General features: G+C 35.6%; 1 long non-coding RNA gene across 1 annotated transcript; it reads left to right on the forward strand.

Annotated features, from left to right (window-relative positions):
- Window positions 1-12,542: 12,542 nt before the first annotated feature.
- Window positions 12,543-14,187, forward strand: LOC127942781 (uncharacterized). Its single transcript, XR_008149421.1, has 3 exons — window positions 12,543-12,728; window positions 12,891-12,988; window positions 14,072-14,187. It is a non-coding gene; the product is annotated as an uncharacterized LOC127942781 (long non-coding RNA).
- The last annotated feature ends 5,506 nt before the right edge of the window (window positions 14,188-19,693 follow it).

Here is a 19,693-nt window from a genome sequence, read left to right on the forward strand (position 1 = left end):
CATATACCAGCTGCTTCTGTCTTCAATTTTAATCTATATAAAAAATTAAACTCATTCATCTTGGCTGCTTTTTTAATATGTGTACGTATTTATTTATTATTTTGCTCTAACAAGACTTAATCTATATTTAATTAAATCAATTACATTTTATTTTACATTTGATTTGTCCATTTCTGCATCTAAACGCCTAAAAACCTAAAACATGCTCTATTATACTATTGTTAGCAATTTCTTTATCGTCCAATTTATCTGGTGTACACTTTTATTTTCATAATAAACTTGTTTGTTAGATTATACACAGTTACAGTGGTCTATAATAAATATTAACAGGTTTTATTCAAGCTGTTTAGAATGAATGCAGTGGGCTAATTTTTTTAAATGTAAATCCAAAAAAAAAAAAAAAAAAGTTTAAATAAATAAAAAACATTGGAAAAGAATAACTGTTGTACTTTTTTATACATTTTGTATAATTTTATAGTTTATGCATTATAGTTATAAAAACAAATAAATTTAGCCACTCACATAGAAATCTTAGGCCTTATCCTTTTTTGACAGTTTTAGGGATTTTTAAAAATCCTAAAAAACCTTATTTGTGCTGCAAATAATAATTTCAAATTAATTTGATACTGACCTCTGACATCCTGTGACATGATATTTATTTGAATTTACATAATTTCATGGATGTAACAGTAAATCTGTTCAGCTCACAGATCAAGACTAAGCTGTAATGCAAGCAGAACTTTCACAAATGCTTGTAGGTCAATAAAATCATTACAAAACATTTACAAATCATTTAAGGGATTTGATAACACTGTAAAATAATGTCTAATTTGTTAACATTAGCAAATGCATTGATAACACTTTATAATAACTGCACTCATTAGTAAATAGTCAGTTCATGCTTTATAAAGCCTTGTCCCAATATTAATAGTCAGTAGTAAGCAGTTTATAAATACAGCTATAAATAGCTTGTTCTTGGTTTATAAGCACATTTATTAAAAAGGAGAGTAAAGGGTCAGTTATCTTCCTATGAAAAATAAATAAAATAAAAATAAACAAACAACAACACAGATTGATACAGAACTCAGAAATGTTATTGTGGATTTATGATAAACTCAGCCTGTAAATGAATTAATTCTCCTCCAAGAAGACACAAGTAGTTCACACCAAACTGTTTTAACATGAAGCCATATACTGAAGATGTTAAATTTCAAATGGGTTTAGGATACCTTAAATGGTGTGGCCATAGCGATTTATTAAAGTAACATAAAAAAATACAATAGTTATTTTACTATATCTTTAAAATGTTTAATTCCAACTATTCATAATTTTTTTATATACGTAGAAGTCATCATTTGAAGGAAGCACAGTAAGTTTCATAGCTTTATCATTTTCAAGAGCCAGCATAAAATTAAAACTATCATAACTTATAAATCAAGCTGGCAATTCTTAATACCAATAATGGCCACCAGATGGAGCTATAGGATTACTTTTAAATAATTATTGTAGAAACAAGTATGATTTAAATCATTTATAGAAATCTTTCAAAGAAAAATAATATGTATTTTATGTATTTTACTGATAAAATGACCCTCACTTAATTAGAAAAACAAGCTGAAGTATTGTGAACCGTATATTAAGAATAATTCTTTATAGGCTTTATGGACAGATACGTTTTCAGAGACTCTTGAAGGATCAGCACCACATCCTCTTTTACCACTGTTTAAAGAATTTATCTTACAGAGGAGGTGCGAATGAATTTTGGATAGCTTGAATGGTTTGTCGTGGTGATTTTTTTTTTTAAATAACAGTAAAAAAGTAACCAGTAAATGTATTTTATTTTTTTAAAGTGCAGCTTATAAATGCTTCAAAAAAATGTACACATAGAAGACAAGTCATTCTGAGGAAATATGCATAGTTTCATGACTATACAACACTATATGGATGATAGAAAATTAAAAAACTATCATACATCTGATGTCACTCTGTCCCTCTGTCACTGTGGGTAATGTGTGTGTGTGTGTGTGTGTGTGTGTGTTAAATGAATTAGGTGTGAAACTATCAGGGAGCATTTAGTCTCCAGCGCCAACATTTTACAGAACTGACACTTTCCTGGAGTCTCAGAATTACAATGTGCCAGGTTCTGAGAGATCTAAGATTCCAAAAAATGATTGAATTAGAATACCATGAAGTATTGTGAAATACTATATATTAAGACTTTATATATAGGCTTTATGAACAGATTAGAGTGACTCGTGAAGGACCAGCAGCACCTCCTCTTGTCCGATGGTTTGAGGAATATATCTTCCAGAATCCGGGATTAAGATTTAGGAGCTCATTTTTATTCCACCTCCTTTCCTGAAAGTCTGTCTTGCAGAATTGACTAAAAATTAATCTTCACATTAATTCCTAATTATTTTGCAATTCTTTTTGTCAGTTCTTCTTGACCTGTTTTTTTCTTCTTCTTTTCTGACCTCATGACCCAGTCAGCATTTTTGTACAATGGTCAAGTCTTAACTTATCCATTTCTGTATTGCATGTGTGTTTGATATTTATCATGGGTATTTCATAATTTTCGACTTTGAGTTAAAACAGTTTGAGTTAAAACTCTTTTTTAGTGCATTTCATCTGTAAAAGAAACATGCCTAATGATTCTGCACATGAATATAAGGAGTTTTTCTCTTCCAGCTTTCCTGGACTATTGTATAGCACTTATAAATGATTAAATAAAAAATAATGGTAGTTATTAAGATTGATATGGTTTGGAATTGGTAAAATGTGCTTGGAAAAAAATCACAATAAAACAATGTTTTAATGTTTAAGTTTGGAATATTAACTGACATAAATTAATGCTATATAAATATTGTTCATGTTAACATAATGTTTATAAATGAAATCTTATTGTAAAGTGTTACTAAATATATATATATGTTTGGGGAATATATATGTATATTGTTCTGTGAATGTGATTTTAAAGTCTAGATGATTCGGATTAACCCTTTAACTGCCATATCATTTAAAACCTCACTGCCAGAGGGATATTGTGAATGCATGTGCCCGCTGGGCACAGTTTACCTGATGCCACCGGGGTGGCGATGGCATTGGTGGCTTGAGCCCGCCATCGCTGCTTGCAGCTATATTTAGGGCTCAAGCCTGGAGGGCGAGAGCCCTATTGTTTTCCTTAGGATTATTTGTTATTATTAGGGCTCAAGCCTGGAGGGCGAGAGCCCTATTGTTTTCCTTAGGATTATTTGTTATTATTATTATTATTATTATTTATTATTATTATTTTTCTTCAAGGTTTCGGGGGCTTTTGGGGCCCTTAACATGCTTAAAAAGTCTTGAAAATTGGCACACACATTGGAACCTGCGGCCATTAGGGCCGGGCAGAGACTGATACACGGGCGTGGCACAGGGGCTCTACAGCGCCCCCTGGAATGCTGAGGGCCATATATCATACATACTTGCACGTAGACGCACAAAACTCGGTACACATATAGAACTCATCAATACAAACAACTTTCGAATTGCATATCATAGGCTCCGCCCAACAGGAAGTTGGCTATTTGGGGTTTATTATTCATATTTGTCGTCAAAGTTGTGGGGGCTTTTGGGGTCCTTAACATACTCAAAAACTCTTGAAAGTTTGCGCACACTTTGGAATCTGTGGCTTTAAGGAGCCTGCAGAGGCTGGGACCTGGGCGTGGCACAGGGGCTCTACAGCGCCCCCTGGAACACAGTCATAAATGTTGATGTATAGCTCACACATACTTGCACGTATTAATATGAAACTCAGTACACATTTAGATCTCATCGTGCCGAACAACTTGCGTATTGCATGTTATAGGCTCTGCCCAACAGGAAGTCAGCTATTTAGAGTTATGTAAAAAGCATATGCTCTGGAATTTGAAATACTTGTCATAGGTTTTTTACTCGATTGCCGCCAAACTCGGTCAACATGATCTCAAGACAATGGGGATGAAAAATTGCCAGGGGATTTTTGATATCTCAAACGGTTTGCTCGTGGCGAGGCGTTGAAATTATGGCGAGAAATGAGAAACAGGAAGTGTCTAATACCATCCACATACATTTCCTGATTTTAATCAAACTTCATCAGATTATTCATTGTATGATGTCGATCGCATATATGTGACTATTAGGAGTCAAAGTTATAGCGCCACCAACTGGCAGCAGGAAGTGTGTCATTTTCAAAATGCTTTGTATTCAGCATCTTATTTTTACTCGATTTGCTTCAAACTTCATCAGAATAATGTTAAAACACAGCCTATATTAATCTGCTAGGGGGATATTGATATCTAAAAATATTGTTGCCGTGGCAACATGTCAAACTTGAATACTTCTCAGGTGATTTTAAGGCATATAACATGCTTAGAATTTCACAAAACTCTGAACACACATCAGTATTTCTGATAGGAACTTAAATTGTGAATGGATTTTGCATAGCTTGAATGGTTTTGCCGTGGTGATTTTTTTAAATGACCTTACAAAGGGAATCATTATTGTATTTTTAAATTGCAGCTTCCAAACACGTCAAAGAATTTTTTCATACAGATGAAAAAGTCATTCTGAGGAAATATGCATAGTTTCACGACTTTACAACACTGTATGGATAACAGAAAATTAAAAAACTGTCAGACATCTCATCTCACTCTGTCCCTCTGTTTGAGTATATGTGCTTCAGACTTCCATTGTCTGAGAGAAATAGCGCCCCTAGGTGCAGGTCCCGGACTAAAAAAGGGAGGAGACTCTCTTTTGGTTTCACTTTTAAATCGGTTAAAATACAAATAAATACTTTGCATTTAATTCACACTGACAAGCTAAAGCAACATTATTACCGGGTCAGGGCTCAATAATAATTGATGTGTGGTCAGTGATATGTGAGAAACACGAGAGATGAATCACCGCTCTGAGCAGGAGCCTGTGGAATGACGAGCTCAGAAAAAACGAGTTTATTCTTGTTTTATAGCTTCTACAAATAAAATATTGCAGCGATATCACACAATTCACCAATTAGAACACACCAAGGGCTAAATTAAGATGTTTTTGAACTGTTTGTGTGAAAATGAAATATTTGCGGCTGCCTATCTGAAATCACCGCTCCGATCAGCACGCACAGTGTCACAAGTTCAAAACAAACGAATTTATTCTTGTTTAAGAGCTTCTTAAAATGAATTATTGCCATAAATGCACACAATACACCCATTTTAACACAACAAGAGCTAAATGCAGGTGTTTGTGACCCGTTTAAGCGTGCAAGACTATTTGAAAGCGCGACTGGCAGAATATATCTCTCGAGCTGCAGGATTCTGCCTTTCGTCGTACGAACGAACACATCACGGACAAGATTATTTTAAAATACATAATAGCTTGGCGAATATAAACGAAAACTACTGGATTTTAATATTAAGTGACCGCATATACCAGCTGCTTCTGTCTTCAATTTTAATATATGTAAAAAATGAAACTCATTAATCTTGGCTGCTTTTTTAATGTGTGTACGTATTTATTTATTGTTTTGCTCTAACAAGAATTAATCTATATTTAATTAAATCAATTACATTTTATTTTACATTTGATTTGTCCATTTCTGCATCTAAACGCCTAAAAACCTAAAACATGCTCTATTATACTATTGTTAGCAATTTCTTTATCGTCCAGTTTATCTGGTGTACACACTTTTATTTTCATAACAAACTTGCTTGTTAGATTATACACAGTTACAGTGGTCTATAATACATATTAACAGGTTTTATTCAAGCTGTTTAGAATGATTGCAGTAGGCTAATTTTTTTTAATGTAAATCCAAAAAAAATAAAAAATAAATAACATTGGAAAACAATAACTGTTGTACTTTTTTATACATTTTGTATAATTTCATAGTTTATGCATTATAGTTATAAAAACAAACAAATTTAGCCACTCACATAGAAATCTTAGGCCTTATCCTTTTCTGACAGTTTTAGGGATTTTTAAAAATCCTAAAAAACCTTATTTGTGCTGAAAATAATAATTTCAAATTAATTTGATACTGACCTCTGACATCCTGTGACATGATATTTATTTGAATTTACATAATCTCATGGATGTAACAGTAAAACTGTTCAGCTCACAGATCAATACTAAGCTGTAATGCAAGCAGAACATTCACAAATGCTTGTAGGTCAATAAAATCATTACAAAACACAAATCATTTAAGGATTTGATAACACTGTAAAATAATGTCTAATTTGTTAACATTTGCAAATGTATTGATAACACTTTATAATAACTGCACTCATTAGTAAATAGTCAGTTCATGCTTTATAAAGCCTTGTCCCAATATTAATAGTCAGTAGTAAGCAGTTTATAAATACAGCTATAAATAGCTTGTCCTTGGTTTATAAGCACATTTATTAAAAAGGAGAGTAAAGGGTCAGTTATCTTCCTATAAAAAAAAAATAAAAAAAAAATAAACAAACAACAACACAGATTGATACAGAACTCAGAAATTTTATTGTGGATTTATGATAAAATCAGCCTGTAAATGAATTCATACTCCTCCTCATACTAATCCATGCTCCCTTTTCAACATGATGCCAATATACTGAGATGTTAAATTGTGAATGGGTTTAGGATAGCTTAAACGGTGTTGCTATAGAGATTTATTAAAGTAACATAAAAAATACAATAGTTATTTTACTATATCTTTAATATTTTTCATTCTAACTCTTCGTAATTTTTTATATAAGTAGAAGTCATCATTTGAAGGAAGCACAGTAAGTTTCATAGCTTTATCATTTTCAAGAGCCAGCATAAAATTAAAACTATCATAACTTATAAATCAAGCTTGCAATTCTTAGTACCTATAAATGGCCACCAGAGGGAGCTATATGATTACTTTTAAATAATTATTGTAGAAACGAGTATGATTTAAATCATTTATAGAAATCTTTCAAATAAAATAATATGTATTTTAGGAATTTTACTGATAAAAATGACCCTCACTTAATTAGAATAACAAGCTGAAGTATTGTGAACTGTATATTAAGAATAATTCTTTATAGGCTTTATGGACAGATACGTTTTGAGTGACTCTTGAAGGTTCAGAACCACATCCTCTTTTACCACTGTTTAAATAATTTATCTTACAGAACAGGTGTGAATTAATTTTGGATAGCTTGAATGGTTTTGTCGTGGTGATTTTTTGAAATAATAGTAAAAAAGGAACCAGTTAATGTCTTTTTATTTTTTTAAAGTGCAGCTTCTAAACACTTCAAAAAAAAAAAGTACACATAGAAGACCAGTCATTCTGAGGCATATTTCCTCAGAATGACTGGTCTCATGACAATAGTTTCATGACTATACAACACTATATGGATGATAGAAAATTAAAAAACTATCATATATCTGATGTCACTCAGTCCCACTGTCACTGTTGGTAATGTGTCTGTGTGTGTGTGTGTGTTTGTGTGTGTGTGTGTTAAGTGAATTAGGTGTGAAACTATCAGGGTGCATTTAGTCTCCAGCGCAAACATTTTACAGAACTGCCACTTTCCTGGAGTCTCCAGAATTACTCGGTGTCAGGCTCTGAGAGACTTAAGATTCCAAAAAATGATTTAATTAGAATACCATGAAGTATTGTGAAATACTATATATTAAGGCTTTATATATAGGTTTAATGAACAGATTAGAGTGACTCGTGAAGGACCAGCACCACCTCCTCTTGTCCCATGGTTTGAGGAATATATCTTCCAGAATCCGGGATTAAGATTTAGAAGCTCATTTTTATTCCACCTCCTGTCCTGAAAGTCTGTCTTGCAGAATTGACAAAAAATTAATCTTCACATTAATTCCTAATTATTTTGCAGTTCTTTTTGTCAGTTCTTCTAGACCTGTTTTTCTCTTCCAGCTTTCCTGGACTATTGTATAGCACTCATAAATGATTAAATAAAAAATAATGGTAGTTATTAAGATTGATATGGTTTGGAATTGGTAAAATGTGCTTGGAAAAAAATCACAATAAAACAATGTTTTAATGTTTAAGTTTGGAATATTAACTGACATGAATGTATGCTATATAAATATTGTTCATGTTAACATAATGTTTATAAATGGAATACTAAAGTTATATATATATATATATATATATTGTTCTGTGAATGTGATTTTAAAGTCTAGATTATTTGGATTAACCCTTTAACTGCCATATCCTTTAAAACCTCACTGCCAGAGGGATATTGTGAATGCATGTGCCCGCTGGGCACAGTTTACCTGATGCCACCGGGGTGGCGATGGCATTGGTGGCTTGAGCCCGCCATCGCTGCTTGCAGCTATATTTCTTCTTCTTCTTCTTCTTCTTCTCCCGAATGAATCGCATTTTTGAGGGCTTTAACATGCTCAAAAAGTCATGAAACTTTGCACACGCGTCAAACCAGGTGAAAATTTTCGTCTGATATAGGATTCAGAAGAGGGTGTGGCAAAATGGCTCGACAGCGCCACCTATACCAAGAAAATCAACAGCCTTCCAGCTATGTTTCACGTACATGCACGAAAATTGGCACACATATGTAACACACCAATACCTACAAAAAAGACTCTTGGAGCGAAATTCTAAACCCAACAGGAAGTCGGTTATTTTTAATATTATGAGCATATTTTGTGTAATTTTGGTCATTTCCATGTGTTGTATTTTAACGAACTCCTCCTAGAGAGTTCTTCAAATAAACACCAAATTTGGTATGCCTAATCTAAAGGCCTTTGCGATGTTAAATTGCGAAGATCTTGAGTTTTCATTGAAGGGCGTGGCCGTGGCGGCCTGGCGAATTTCGATGATTCGCCATGAAAAATGAAGTTGCTATAACTCACACATACAATGTCCAATCTGCCCCAAACTTCACATGTTTGATGAGACTCCGAACCTGAACAGATTGACATGCCCATATTCAGTTATAGTCATAGCGCCACCTATTGGAAACAGGAAGTGATATATTTTACGCTGCGACGAACTACTCCTAGAAATGTTATGACATCAATGTCTTTTTTGTGGTCAGTCTAATCTAAAGGCCTGTGCGATGTTCAGTTGTGAAGATCTTGAGTTTTCGTTAAAAGGCCTGTTCATGGCGCCGCGACGAAGTACGATGTCTCGCCATGGGAATAAAAGATGTTATAACTCAGGCATAAAATGTCCGATCTTCCCCAAACTTCACATGTGTGATAAGAGTCCTGGCCTGAACAGATCTGCAGGCCAATATTTTACCGGGTGTGGCAGAACAGCTCTATAGCGCCACCTGTACACTTTCAACGGAGTGCGCCTCGAGCTATGTTTCACGTACATGTACCAAAATTGGTACACACATGTAACACTCCAATACCTACAAAAAAGTCTCTTGGTACGAAATCCGGATCCCAACAGGAAGTCGGTTATTTAGAATTTTCCCTTCAAAATTGGTGTTGTTTTTGCCATTTTCAGGGGTTGTACTTTAACAAACTCCTCCTAGATATTTATTCAGATCAACACCAAACTTGGTCAGTGTAATCTAAAGCCCTTTGCGATAATAAATTGCGAAGGACTTGAGGTTTCGTTAAAGGGCGGGTCCATGGCGGCCTGACAAATTTTGATGTTTCGCCATGAAATAGGATGTTGTTGTAACTCAGGCATAAAATGTCCAATCCTCCCCAAACCTCACATGTTCGATAAAAGTCCTGCCCTGAACACATCTGAAGGCCAATATTCCATTATAATGATAGCGCCACCTGCTGGCAACAGGAAGATTGGCACATATATGGAATAAACATTGATATATTCTACTTATATTTATGAGTTTAAACGCATATTTCTAACCGTTCACCTATTAACTAAAGCCACTCGCTGCCGGTGAGCCCGGGTGCGAGGGCCCGTTCATCGCTGCTTGCAACTTTAATTGAATTTGAATTCATCAGGAGAGCGGGATTTGAGGTTTATGGTCGCAGCTGAGAATGGATGAAGATCGCTGGATAAAGGGCTGAATTGGATCTGTTTTTTTTGCAAGCGAATGGATTCTAAAGATTTGGATTACATCAAGCTAATAAAATTGATGTATTTTGTGAATTATGTTGTGTTTTGGTGTATGTGTATTATAGAGAAAACGCCTTTTGTGTCTCACTGTAAATAAACTAACTATTACAAATGGTTAAACGATTAAAGCAGGTATGTTTTAAGGTTTTAAATTGTAGTCTTGTTTAACTCCATGAATGTTAATTCTCATAAACGAGTTTGCACGAAAAGAAAATTTTCTTAAATTCCTAGGACCCACAAAGTTCCTTCAGCACCACAGGCCAATTGCGGCCTATAAACGAAACACAAATCTCAAGGACGTATTGGTCCGTAGCAAATTGAACACTCTCAAACCCCAGAGCCGCGTTGGTCGCTGTAAATACTTTGTGCAAACCAGATGGGTAATGAGCAGATACAACAAAAAGATTTTCAAGATCCCCAGACCTCTGACTCACGAAACATCTAACTGTATTTACCTGGTCTTCTGTGCGAGATGTAGGAGACAATACGTCGACCAGACGAAAAACGAACTCCGTGTCCGAGCTTATCAACATGCTCACAACATTACGCATGGCATTGACAAGCGGCGGTACCTCGTCCAGCACTTCCTGGCCCACGGATTGTCCTCGTTTAAAGTCACCGCGCTCCAATCCAGCATGGTCCCTGAATGAGAGACTCAGGCCAGAGAGTACCTGGATTAAACGTTTGGACACGGTGCATCCGAGAGGCCTGAATGAGGCCTAAATGAGTGATGTTTTCCTTCTCTTATCTTCTATGATCAGCATGTGGGTATGGCAATACCCATACCACCCCACCCCTAAAACCTACCCAGATACCCCGGGCAAATGTGCTTGTATAGCCACACCCACACCCCCCTAACCCTACCCAGATACCCCTGGCAATACCCAAATAGCATACATATCCGGGCCTCATCTGGGCCAACTATGGCACATCTGGCTCAGTTCTGGCAGCGGCAGAGGTTATATGGGCCATCTCTGGCCCACACACATCAAGCCGGTTTTAGTTTGAGTCGTGGCTTGCTGTTTATGGGCCAGATCTGGCCCGTGTGTGACAAACCGGCTTTAATTTGAGTCGTGGCTTGCTGTGTGTGGGCCAGATCCGGCCCGTGTGTGACAAACCGGTTTTAGGCTGAGTTCTGGCTTGCTGTATGTGGGCCAGATATGGCCTATACCAGGTGACCAGATGTGCCATTTTCTAAAGACACGTCCTGGCAGATCACCTTACTTTACCGGTCAGTAGTTCTAAAACTATTTTGAGTACTGGATGCCCATAATATTTTAGGACACGTAATATAAATACATACACACATTTATTTGACCTAAATAATATTTGTTTAACTCCTTTTTTATACTTTTAAATGCAATAATTACATTCATTAAATTAAGCTCTAATCATCAAAGAAAAGTGAATCTTTAGAATATATGAAATATATGAAAATTTCACTTTTTAATAAAAAAAAGTTAAAAAAAATTACTTTTTTCATGATATTCACATTTCTTCAAGATGCACCTTACACACACACACACACACACACACACACACACACACATAAATAGATATATGAGTGTTCGTAAAAGCAACAATACAAAATCTGAAAAGTGCCACTTTGTCCCACTATTATGTGCAGGCCTGGCATTTTGCACTGGGCTATAGAACTACAAAATGAATTTTAAATTACCAATATCATAATTGAATGACATTTTGAATTATGTAGTGATCTAATTCTATCCACCAATTGTATGTGAATGTGAAAGAATTATGGTCATGGTTATAGGGAAATAACAAGAAGAACAAAGTGCAGTAAACGGTAAAACTGTTTGCACTACAAACCAGTACGTTCATAATTAAGACAATACATTAAAAATAACATGGTAATACAGCAGTTTGCAACAGTAAACAGCAACACAAGCTGTTTGTACAGCTAATATAGCTGGAATGACACCAAAAGCCAGATACATTAAATTTACAAATGGCCGCGCCCCCTCTTACTGAAATAAAAAAAGGGGCATATGTTTATTCATATGTTTATTTATGTAACGTAAGCGTGTGACTTTTAATTCGTGACGTGCTTTCATGGGCGTGCGCGCGGACCGGATGGAGTTGCCATGGAAACTGAGCGCAACACTGCAAATGTCACGAGGAAACACCCCGTTTCTCGCTGATTTCACTGTTTTCAGGTGAGTTAAGTCCATAAAATCACACAAATATTACTTATAACTGTTGTTGACGCTTCTGTTGTTTATTTACTTTATAGGAATGGTTTAATGTCTTCGAAAAAGCCCGTTAGCATTTCTACCATTTTCAGACGACGTATCGTCAGGTATGATAACTCTATTGTTCTCTTATTTGTGAAAGTTTGGGCTTTTAATCAAATCTTCATCTGTAGATGATAGCTTTTGACTGTTTTGTTGGTAATCTTTCAATGAATGATTGGAAATTGCTTAATTTATTTAACCTTAACATTTACACTTTACTGTTTATCGATGACGTCACGTTATCAAGGAGCGCGAAAATTGGCAGAAAACTAAAGTTGTTTTGATCTTTTATGGTAAACATAAAACTGTTCTGCGATTTCAAGAATAATAAAATAATCCTTCTACAACAGAAGGGAGTGTCCAAGATTTCAATATTTCTGAAGGGAGCTGCTGACAGAGATGTAGGAAGCACTGAAAAGGTTAAGTAACCTAATATGCATTTTTTTCACAACATATATCGCAATGAATCTGTTATTTTATTTATTTATTTATTGCATTTCTAGCTTGTTTCCATCTAATAAACCTGGAACTGCAGACTAAATATTGTTGGCTCTGTGTCAAATTGCTTGTTTTGTTTCTAGATTCTCCAGTGCTGATGGCCTGCTGCATCCAGCAGAGTCGCAGTGAACCTACTGTAAGACAACATCTCCAAGATGCTATTGACCACAAGACTAGTACAGTAAGTCAAACCTCAAATATACAGTACGCTTGAAGTTGAAACAATTTGTAATAATTATTTTCTGCTCACCTCTTTAGTAATTATTTGATTAAAATATGTAAAAAGAGTAATATTGTGAAATATTATTACAATTTAAAATAGCTGTTTTCTATGTGAATACATTATAAACTAATTTATTTCTGTGATGTGCAGCTGTATTTCCAGCATCATTCCTCCAGTCTTCAGTCTCACATAGATCCCTCAGAAATGCTGATTTGCTGCTCAAGAAACTTATTATCAGCGTTGAAACAGTTGTGCTGCTTCATTTTTTTTTGTGGAAACCGTGATGCATTTTATTTTTCAGGATTCACAGATGAATACAAAGTTCAAAAGACCTGCATTTGTTTTAAACAGATGATTTTGAACAATTTGATGCATGTAACACTAACATTAAATGTTTGGAGTCTGTAACAACGAATCCAAAACAATTTCAGCACATCTGTATTTTAACATTGATCATAATCAGAAATGTTTCTTGAGCAGTAAATCATCATATTATAATGATTTCTGAAGATGTGTCACTGAAGACTGGAGGAATGATGCTGAAAATTCAGCTTTGATCAAAGGAATAAATTATGTTTTAACATAATATTCACATAGAAAAGAGTTGTTTTGAATTGTAATAGTCACAGGGTTACTATTTTACTGTAATTTGATTCAACAAATGGAGCCGTGGTGAGCATAAGAGATTTTTTATAAAGGCATAAAATATCTTACAGACCCCAAACTCTTGAATGGTTGTGTAAATTACAGTTATGATGTTCCTCCCAGTTAAATTTTATTAAAATGTATTAAATGTTACTCTGGCATATGTAGTCCATTCTATAGAGACTGTGTCTGTTCCCCAAAAAAAGACAACAAATAATATGTTTATTAAGGGATCTAGAAAAATTATTTCAGTTTAAACCTACTAGATTAAAAATAGTACTCAATGTACTCCATTGATGAAATAGTAAAAAGTGCACATTGCCTGAAATGATATGAACAGCAGCTATGCTAATCTTTCTCCCTTTGCCTTCCTGTTTCTGCAAATGTCCATCCCAGGGTTATTAGAAACTGCACAGCACAGGACTTACAGGACTTGTGAGGACTTCAGATGATACCAGTACTCAAAAGACCTTAGATGATGGCAACTATAGATGGACATACAAACTACCGCCACTGCAAAAAAAGGTATTGTTAATTTGAAAGAGCTGTGTCACAGTATCAAGGGCTCCCTTATCAGTTCTGCTTTCAGTACTGGAGAGTAAAAGATACATTTTTTTGGTTGATGTTTTTATTAGTACATATACGTTATCTTGCACATTTTATCTCCCCAACAGATTCTAATTTGAAAGAAGTTTATAATGCATGTTCACTACTCCCAATTCAGAAGACTGAATCAGCCTGTGTATCTGAATGTTTCTCATACTCACTCCTCTCTGCTGCGTCTGAATTTGGGATTTTCCTTAGCTGTCAGTTGTCAAAATTAAAACAAATAAACATTTGAAATATATCAGTCTGTGTGTAATGAATAAATATAATATACAAGTTTCACTTTTTGAATGGAATTAGTGAAATAAATCAACTTTTTGATGATATTCTAATTATATGACCAGCACCTGTATATCATTGCTCTTTTGTTGATTTTGATTGCTTCCATTGTCCTCATTTGTAAGTTGCTTTGGATAAAAGTGTCTGCTAAATGTAAATGTAATGTTAATGTGTATATAACTATATTTATAAATATTTATCTGTATTTTTTATTTTGTAATAATGTAAATGTATTTGTTTTATATCTATACATGCAGTTGTATTCATGTATGTATATTTATTTGTCTAATTTTTATATTTTAATAAAGCAGTTTAGACTACATGAGTGTTTTCTTTATTCTGGATGAATTACATATTCTTTTGTTTCTAGAAAGGGTAAATATGGGCCATATCTAACCCAGAAGTCAGCCACAACTGGGACGGATCTGGGCCACATCTCAGAAATGGCGTGGTTGACATCTGGGCCAGGTGTCGCCCATGCCGTTTGTGAGATGCGGCATGGATCTGGTAAAGTTGTGGCTGACTTCTGTCAGACAAAACTGGGCCAGATCTGGCCCAGATGTCACCCACACCATTTCTGAGATGTGGCCCAGATCTGGTTCAGTTGTGGCTGACATATGTCAGCCAGACTCAGGTTGAGTCATCGCCGTCATTCCGCGCGGTATGTGGGCCAGAAGAATATGGGAGATGTGGGCCAGAACTGGGCCACATGTCATTTGCAATCTGGGTATCATCAGTGGCTTTATAGCCCTCCCATTATGCTAACCCACACCACAAAACCTTACCTAAAACCTACCCCTCTCGTCTTGTGTCCGAGTCAACCCTCGATTCCACACCCCGCGCGGATCCAGCCCGGCCTGTCATACCCCTGGTGGACGTAGCCCTGGACTCCTGAAAAAAATTGAAATAATTATATGATTATATGAAACGTAACGTGGGTTAAAGGGCATAAATGGCTAACATATAAACAACTATCTTATAATAAAACATACACAATTTTTTTAATTTTTTTTTTTTTATATATAGACTATAATGGATACGGGTGTGATTACGGGTGGATATACATCCATACACATAATACTAAATTGACATAATTTTACATACATAACTATTATGATTTACCATACACCGTTTATACTTACCCCTCTCCTGGTTTCTGCAATATTAATAAAAAAATAAAAAATTGATGATGACATACTATTATGATTTAACATACACCGTATATACTTACCCCTCTCCTGGCCATACCGTGTATACTTATCCCTCTCTTGGTTTCTGCAATATTAATAAATAAAAAATTTAAAAGTGATTATCACATATACCATTTGATGTATCATACACCGTGGTTACTTACCTCTCTCCTGGCTTCTACATTATTAATAAATAAATAATTATGACACATGCTTCATAGATATAAACTAAATATATAGTGTCACTGTGAGAACACGGGGACAGACATGCTCAGACATGATCAGGCACAGCCAGGTTGGTATGGCCGCAAGCGAAGACTGCTGCAAAGAGAGGGCTATTTAAAGACCAGCCCATCTAATCGCCAGTACATTATATAAGTAGCAAAGAAAACCCAAAAGCTTAAAGCACCTGGTATTCCTAGGCAGTCTCTCATCCAAGCACTGACCAAGCCAATACCTGCTAAGATTCAAAGCTTGGGCATTGACTTTTTTTTATTTTTGCAAGATTATTATATAATTAGTAAAAATTTCCAAAAATATTACAGCAACTGGTATTTCCAGGCCGTCTCCCATCCAATTACTAACCAGGCCCATACCTGCTATTATTCAGAGATCGGGCATTGACTCTTTTCTTTTTTTCTTGCAAGATTATTATATAATTTGTGAAAAATTTAGCTTACAGCACCTGGTATTCCCAGGCAGTCTCCCATCCAAGTACTAAGCAGGCCCAAACCTGCTTAGCTTCCGAGCTCAGACATGATCTGGCATAGCCAGTGACCTCATATTGCATCCTTGTAGGAGGAAGTGTAAAAAGGGGGGATTTCTGTTGAGACTACAAGCACTAGTTTCCAGCCTTTCAAACCTGCCCATAGGGGGGTGGACCTAATGCGCTAACAGACCTATCACAGATCAGTGGGTGGGACTTCACTTGCAGAAACTAAAATCAATATCCACCATCTTGTTTGTAAGCTAAGCTAACAGGCGCTGTTGAGACAGATGTGAAGTTATGACAATAGCGGAAGGTGAAGAGGATCTTGAAAGTCTGATGCTCGACTCAGATGTGCGTGGCTACTTTTACGAGCCGAGCAGCTGAACAGGAGGCGGCTGCTGGGGCTTCTGCAGCCGAGGGTCGCGGACGAGAAGCCCGCGAGTCGCGGCTCGAGCTGGGCGGACTGCTGGGGCCTGTGTGTCTACAGACACAGAGATAGAGTCCGTCTGCAGAAAATAATTCATCGATACCAATTTCTCCTGGACGAAATCTCTGAATCAGACGAGGACACGTTTTGTGAACCATTTCGCCCCGCTTATGATATGGAGACAGCAACGCGGACGCGCGCATATGGTGGTGTTCTGGATTAGTGGGAGTGGCTTGCGGAGCTGTCAAGGTAATGCATTGTGGGAGTTGTTGTCTTTCATACAACTGCACACTGAAGTTAGTTTCTGTGTTTCCTCGGTCCAGGAGGCACCAAATTCGATTTTTTTTATATATTTCGACTACATATATGACCCACTTTCAATAAAGATTAATGTTCCCACCAGTGAAGTGCCCCTTTAAGGATATAAAGTGAATAAACTGGTCTTCATCAATTTGATTTTATTTGTTATTAAGTAAACTTACATTTCGCCGAATTCGGCCGCTCATTTAAGTCCTCGGTTCATCCGTGCTCATGTATCAGCACAGCATCAGTTGGCCGAAAAAAAGTTCGGTTCAGAGACGGTGCTTTCACGCATGCGCAGTATCTCCAGCTCATCGGTTCTCTGTATCGAGCGTGTCCGAAAGAAACAGTTCTCAGTCCTGTACTGGTGATCAGAGAACTGCTGCAACAACCAGCTCTGGTCTTGTCTGTTGGGCCCCAGCTTTTGAATTGTGTTGGTTCAAAATAAAATACTCTTCAGAACAAGTTCCTCATTTGTGAATATTTCTCTTAAAAATCAGATAACCAGACAGGCTTAACAAACTAGTTGCATTCCAAAAATCTATTAAATTTTTTTCAGGTAATTATGACATTTAACCAATATCTGAGATGTGTGAAACACTATTTGACTGAAATGGTTATCAGAAATAATCTCAGAAATAATTTGTTATTTAAAAAAAGACCTAAAAATGTTTAACTAAAACTTAGAAATATTGAGTTTCTTTTGACTAAAATTAGACTAAAATGATGAGACTTTTAGTCGACTAAAACTAAGACTAACAAAAAAAGATATGTGAATGACTAAATATGACTAAAACTAACAAGGACATTTGGCTCAAGACTAAGACTAAATTAAAAATAGGTGACGAAATTAACACTAGACCATAAATTTAGTTTTTTTAGCATTTAATACCAATTTTAATCCTATCAGAGATTTTTGTACCTGATTAAAGGCAGATTGTAAATGATAAATTGCTTCCTTCAATGATGTAGCAGAGGTGTACAAAATAGTGTCATCTGCGAAGAAATGAGCCTTTGTTAGATTCAGATGTTCACCTAAATTATTTATATAAATAGAAAATAAAATAGGACCCAAAACTGATCCTTGGGGAACACCCATTTTTACTTCTAGCAATGATGAGGTACAGTTATCTAATGTCACACACTGAGTTCTACCACTCAGGTAATCATAAAACCAGTTAAGCACAGTGCTACTAAAACCTATGTTTTGCAATCTTTGCAGAAGGAGATTATGGTCAACGGTATCAAATGCTTTAGATAAGTCAATGAATAGGGCAGCACAAGACTTTTTGCCATCTAAAGCATTAACAATATCATTTGTAACAGAGGTTACAGCCGTAATTGTACTGTGTCCTTTCCGGAAACCAGACTGAGTGGAACTTAAAATACAGTTATCATCTAAAAAATGTTTTAGTTGCTCATTTATAAGAGACTCCAATAGTTTAGACAAGACAGATAATCTGGAAATTGGCCGATAATTATCTAAGGCCGACGGGTCTCCATTTTTAAAAAGTGGGAGGACAAATGCAGATTTCCATGATTTTGGGATAGAACCACTGTATAAACTAAGATTAAAAATGGAAGTGATGGGTTTAGCAATCAAATGTGCAGCAGTTTTGAGAAAAAATGGCTCAATCTGGTCTGGCCCAGCAGACTTTTTACAGTCCAGGCCCAACAGAGCATTTTGCACTTCAGAGACAGATATTAAAGTAAAGTTAAAATTATTTAAATTTACATTAGACAAGTTTGTGATAGAAGTTACACTATCTGTGGGGTTGGTTGGGAGTGTTGACTGAGCATCTATTCCTGCATTAATAAAATGCTTGTTGAATGTATCTACTATATTTTGTTTACCCCTTACTTCACCCTGACTTGCTATCATAACTTCTGGGATAGTTGGAGGAGGTACGTCTCCCGAAGAAGATTTAATTACTTTCCAAAAACGTTTGGGATCATTTAGATTTTCATTTAATAAATTCAGATAATATTCACTTTTTGTACTTTTAATTAGTCTTGTGCATTTGTTTCTTAATACCTTATAATTTACCCAGCATTTATCATTATTATTTACTTTTGCTTTAATCCATGCTTTATTCCGTTCTCTAATAGCTGTTGCTATAGAGTCATTAAACCAAGTATTGTCTCTACCCCTCACTCTGTATCTTCTAATAGGAGCATGTTTTTGAACTATGGCTAAAAAGTTATTTTTAAAATAATTCCAGGCTAGCTCAACATCATCCATATCACAGACTAAGTTTAAATCACTCATTAAAACATTTATAATTTCGTTTAAAAATATACCGTGGCTTAGTTTTAGTCAATTTGCAGTTTCTAACACCCACAACCATACAATGATCACTGATATCATTACAGAAAACTCCAGTAGCTGAATACTTATGTGGAGCATTAGACAGAATTACGTCAATTAATGTCGATTTGTCCATTCTTGTGTGATTTAGACGTGTAGGTGACTGTACTAGTTGCGTCAAATGTAAAGCATCACATAT

The sequence above is a fragment of the Carassius gibelio genome, chromosome A22, assembly GCF_023724105.1.
Source record: "Carassius gibelio isolate Cgi1373 ecotype wild population from Czech Republic chromosome A22, carGib1.2-hapl.c, whole genome shotgun sequence".
Lineage (NCBI taxonomy): Eukaryota > Metazoa > Chordata > Actinopteri > Cypriniformes > Cyprinidae > Carassius > Carassius gibelio.